Below are 5636 nucleotides of genomic sequence, written 5' to 3' on the forward strand. Positions count from 1 at the left end.
GTGAAGAACACAACCCAGAGATGAAATGTAGTTGTTATGGTTTTGATATTAGGTGTGCCCCCAAAAGTTCGTGTGTTAGGCAATGCAGGTAGGTTCGGAATTGAAATGATTTAGATTATAAGAGCTGCAGCCTCATCAGTGGCTTAATCCGTTTGATGGATTAATAATTTAAATCGACTGCCAGGTAGTAACTGTAGGCAAATGGGGCATGGCTCGAGGAAGTAGGTCACTGGGGACGTGCCTTGGATATGTCTTGTCCCTGTTTTCCTTCTCTGCTTTCCAGCTGCAATGAGCTGAGCAGTCTTCTTCTGCCACACCCTTCCACCATGATGTTCTGCCATCATTTGGGTCCAGAGCAATGGTGCTAGCTGACCATGGACTGAACCTCTGAAACCACATCCCCCAAATAAATTTTCCCTCCACTAAATTGTTCTTGTCAGATATTTTGGTCACAATGACAAAAAGCTGAATAACACAGTAGTCTTGTTGAGAAGAACATTTCCACAATTGTTATTCTGGTTATTTTCCTGGGGAACTGGAACTAAAGACAGACTGTCACAGTGAGAACATGCTCCTAACATCTAAGTATCAGCATGACTATAGAAGCTCCACAGACACCAAAGAATAGAAAAATAAATGGACAAGGGGATGCTCCACCTTGCCCACACTGAGGGACAGAGACAGGCACAAAGGTCCTAAGGGAGATATTCACCACCAAGTACTCAAGAGAATAAGGCCCAAAGATGTTCAAAAAGCAAAGATTTATTCAAACATTTTAGAAGATACTTGGATCAGATGTACTCCAAATGCCTTCCAAGCCTGAGAACCTTTTAATCTCTAAGACATTTTCTGAACACTTTTTCTTAAGACGTTTTCTTAAGACATTTTTTTCTTAAGACATTTTCTGTTTGCCTGGATTCAAACTTAGAAATGTCTGATTACCAAATCCAAATGCAGCTACAGCTCTTTGAATATGACGTTGAACCCCTATGCAAAGAAAAGACCACCAACTCCAATTTTAAATCAAATTAAAGCAAGTTTGTATTTGTGTACACAAAGATAGCTGATCAGCAGCTGTCTCTCCTAACATGGGTTAAAGATCAGCACCCCAGTTCTCCAGGAACAAGGTTTTATAGGACAAAAAGTTGCAAAGGTGGGGTGTCTTGAGAACTTACAGCTAACAGAATTTTGACAAGCATAATACAAAGGTAGATAGTAGGTTAATGATCTATATGGCATGATATTTCAAGGTAGGGAATAAATTCAGATCCCATCATCAGAATTTATGAGGCACCACTGAGGTTTCAGAGAGGGTTGTTATCTGGTCAGGGAAAGCCAGGCATGGGCAGGAATTCCAAACAAGTTTAGAAATCACAGTAATTTACAGTAACTTTTCATGACCTTGTGACAAGATGACTCCCAATCTTAAGATGGAATTAGGCTGGGTTCATCAATGACAGCTGAGCTGAGTTCCCAGTTTGACCAACAGTAATTTTAAAAACGTTGGTTTTTGCCTATTGGCAATAGCTCTAACATCTATCATCAAACCTTATTTCAGGTGGAAATAGAAAAATTTGCTGGGTAATATAGAGGAGAGAATACGAGCAAATATAGAAAGTATCAAAGACTGATTGTCTTTGTTTTTATAAACCCTATGGTAGAAAAACATGTGGTTTAGAAACCAAAGTCTTCAGGGGAAAATAGATAGAGAATCAAGGTCAGAATAAACCTATTAATGTCTTTACTAATACCCAATACCAAAAAAAAAAAAAAGTCTTTCTGTAAATGCTTCATTGTGACTAAATTAAATACAAAGATAGCATACAAAGGAATGAGAACATCAATAACTTACCTGTCTTCAAATTTAAGAAATTTGATATTGTATAATTATTTGCATTTACCACTTACTCTTTGCAAGAATATTTTAGATATTTCTACTCTTTGCTAGAATATTTTTAGATTCTCCTCAAAGTTTCAGTGAAGGGCTCAAATTTTTTCATTAATTTTCCTTACAATACCATGTATATGGTCATTTGTTTCAGTGTTAGATTCTCCACTCAAAATTATTGGTATTTTTCTGAATTTATGTGGAGTCTCATAATGAACCACATACATTTGAATAATTCAAAAGACTAAAGCTGGTCTTGGTGAAACATGCCTGTAATGCCAGAGACTTGGGAGGCTGAGACAGGACGATCACAAATTCAAAGCCAGCCTCAGCAATTTAGCAAGGCCCTAAGCAACTTCGTGAGATCCTGTCCCAAATAAAATAAAAAATAAAACAGGCTAGGGTTGTCGCTCAATGGTTAAGCAGCCCAGGTTCAATCCTCAGTACCAAAAAAAAAAAAAAAAAAAATCTTTGGATTACTTGACTTATAGTCATGTAATCATCCAGTGTTATATATTCCTTACTAGCTTGTGACTGATTTATATTATAAACTTTAAAACAAGCACATGACATCAGCAAAAGCATTGCTTGCATGTACCTCAGCTCTTTTTCTCTTAAAAACAATAAAGTCAGTTCTGAGGGTGAAGTATTTTCAAAGGCACATTTGCTAAAAAGTCCCCTATATTTTCAAAGGTATATTTGCTAACAAGTCTACTCATTCTCTGTTTTCACTATAACATAAGCAATATGAGTATAGTGATTGTTTATTCACTGATTACTGATTCACCCTACCAACTGAAAGACTGCCTAGCACATCTTAGGTGCTCAATAAAAAAATTATTCAGACAAAAATATCCATTTCATTTTCTTTGCTAGTTCTTAACACTTAAGCACTCTTATTAATTCCAAAAAGATTGATTCAAATTAGCTAATAGAAGAAATTAACCCCCAAAACTAAGGGGAAAAACTATATAAAATTAAATGTATATACTAAGATACAGAGAAAGAGGAATATCTATAGAAGAAACTCTGCTCTTCCTTTTATGGACAGAATACATAGGTAATGTCAAGAAAGCTTCACAGACTTTGGAATAGCATACATGAATATCATTCAGAAAAAGAAAATCTTCAAACTGAATGGTATATTTTACTGCCTTCCATGCCCATCATGCAGTGCTTTCTCGGGAATTTCCTGCTGGCCTCCTTCCTCCCCACTGAATACCCTCCATTCAAGACTCACTCTCTTATTCCACAGGCAGGAGGTCTCCTTGTCTTCCTCATCCTGTCAGTCCACCACCTCCACCGCCTCCAACCTGCTGGGTAAATCCACCATAATGTTAAATGGTACCCAAATAACCCCTCAGAGAATCACAAAAACGAAGATAAATTTAACAGAATTAAATGAAATTCTTTTCAAGCTCAGAAATTTACATTTACTTCACACATTTCAGAATTTCATAAGGGTAAATGAATATAGAATAGAGCTCACCATTGAATAAATAAAGGCACTCACCAAGAAATCCCTCCCTCAAATAAAGAGCTTCCTCCAAAGCCAATTCTGTCTTTCATCCTTAAGATCACAGAACAGCCAGACATGGTGGCATATACCTGTAATCCCAGAACTCAGAAGGCTGAGACAGGAGGATCACAAGTTTGAGTCTTGCCTCAGCAACTTATCAAGACATAGTCTCAAAATACTAAAGGGGAGTAAGAGAGGGGACAAGGGGTAGGAAAGATGGTGAAATGAGATGGACATCGTACCTAGGTACATGTATGATTGCACAAATGATATGACCCTACTTTGAGTACAACCAGAGAAGTCAAAAATTGTGCTCCATTTGTATACAATGAATCAAAGAGCATTTTGCTGTCATGTATAATTGATTAAAACAAATAAATAAATTTTTTAAAATGGGGGGAAGGGGCTGGGGTTGTTAGCTGAGCACAGTGGTACTTATCTATAATTACAGCAGCTCAGGAGGCTGAGGAAGGAGAATCACAAGTTCAAAGCTTTCTTCGGCAAAAGTGAGGTGCTAAACAACTCAGTGAGACCCTGTCTCTAAATAAAATACAAAAATAGGTCTGCAGATGTGGCTCAGTGGTCAAGTGCCCCTGAGTTCAATCCCTGATACCCAAAAATTAAGAAATAAAAATAAAATAAAAAAGGCTAGGGATGTAGCTCAGTGAGTACCCCTAGGCTCATCCCCAGTACTGAAAAAAATAATAATAATAAAACAAGTTATTGGAGGTACAAATAAGTAGAATAAAGAGGGAAATAGGAGAAAGAAAAAGCAGTTGACCCATTCTTCTAGCAATCAGTGGTTCAGAAAGTAATGAGACTCCCTCTCAGTCCTATGCTACATTATTTGAGTTTGAAGTCAGACATCTGAGTAAGCATACACTGAAAAAATACTAGGACTTTTCAAGCCCACCTGTTTCCCCCCAGTTGACTTTTGAATTTTGGTGCAGCCTCAGAGGTGCAGCCACATAACCATTGTGTCTCTCACAGCACACACATAAGAGGCAGAGTCCTGCACCTGGAGCTCATTCAGAAGAAGGTAACTGTACCTATCAGACCGACTAAGGAATGTAGAAAATCAGCCTCTCCTTTCCACACCATCCAGAACATTGTAAGAGAGAAACATGGGTGCTCCACCCTCACGTTGCTGGTACCAGGACAGCCCGTTGAACCCAGATGTCTGGTACGTGCAGTTGACCTGGATGAAGGCTCCTTCCACAGCGGTCAGCTCAGTGGGCTGCTCGACACTTTGTCCTGCAGCACCTGTGAGGGGTACCAAGACCGTTACCAGGACAGCACTCCTGGAAGACACGTGGTTATCAAAAATGATGCTTCCCTGTGGTCACAGGAAAGCTGCCACTGACAAGGGAATTGCTTGGATAGAAACAGTAAAAGAGCTGAGCATAGTGGTGCACACCTGTAATCCCAGTGGCTTGGGAGGCTGAGACAGGAAGATCGAAAGTTCAAAGCCAGCCTCAGCAATGGAGAGGCCCTATCATTTTATAAACTGAGTGAGACCCTGTCTCTAAATAAAATACAAAATCGGGCTGGGGATGTGGTCGAGTGCCCCTGAGTTCAATCCCCAGTACCAAAAAAAAAAAAAAGTAACAAAAAAAGAAGAAGCAAAACAGTAGTTATTATTGGATATTCCATAATAATTGGAATATCCTCCTAAATCCACCAGGGAAGACTCTTTGTTACAAAAGCTAGAAGTTGCAATCATTTAGCTGGAAGAAAGTTCCTGTGAAAACTGCCAGCTGTGTTTGCTATTAAGTTCAGGCTTACCTCCCACCAGCAGGGAAGCATGAAAAAGGAAAAATCCCCACATGGGCTGCAGGATACCACCAGCCCGGCACAGCCTCCCTGGCAGCTGCAGAAGACAAACCCTCCCTGTGAGGGAAGGAGGGAAGCTCCACCTGGTGAAGCCTAGAGGGACACAGGGGAGGAGCTGCTTACCTGAGGGGTGGCTTCCAGCTTCCTCCACAGGAGCAGCTGTGGGTTCCTTGTAGGAGTCTCTTCCCATGAACATTTTCAACTGCCCAACCCATGGGTTTTAATCCAAGTGATTCTGGTGAAAACTGAATAACAGAATTGCATATAAGGAACAGAGAAGCAAATGTGACCATAAAACAAAAGCAGAAGAAGTCATTTTCCCCCATACTAACAGCTTCCTTTCTCATGACATAATAAAATGAAATCCTAGCTCAATTAGAGATGAGTGTGTGTATG

The 5636-nt window shown here is 39.5% G+C and overlaps 1 long non-coding RNA gene across 1 annotated transcript; it reads right to left on the minus strand.

Moving 5' to 3' along the window:
- Nucleotides 1-394: 394 nt before the first annotated feature.
- Nucleotides 395-5243, minus strand: LOC125615305. The gene is made up of 3 exons (XR_007345875.1): nucleotides 5193-5243; nucleotides 4457-4670; nucleotides 395-3201 (listed from the first exon to the last, which is right to left on the minus strand). It is a non-coding gene; the product is annotated as an uncharacterized LOC125615305 (long non-coding RNA).
- Between the last annotated feature and the right edge of the window lie 393 nt (nucleotides 5244-5636).

The sequence above is a fragment of the Marmota marmota genome, unplaced genomic scaffold (genome assembly GCF_001458135.2).
Source record: "Marmota marmota marmota unplaced genomic scaffold, marMar, whole genome shotgun sequence".
Taxonomy (NCBI): Eukaryota; Metazoa; Chordata; class Mammalia; order Rodentia; family Sciuridae; genus Marmota; species Marmota marmota.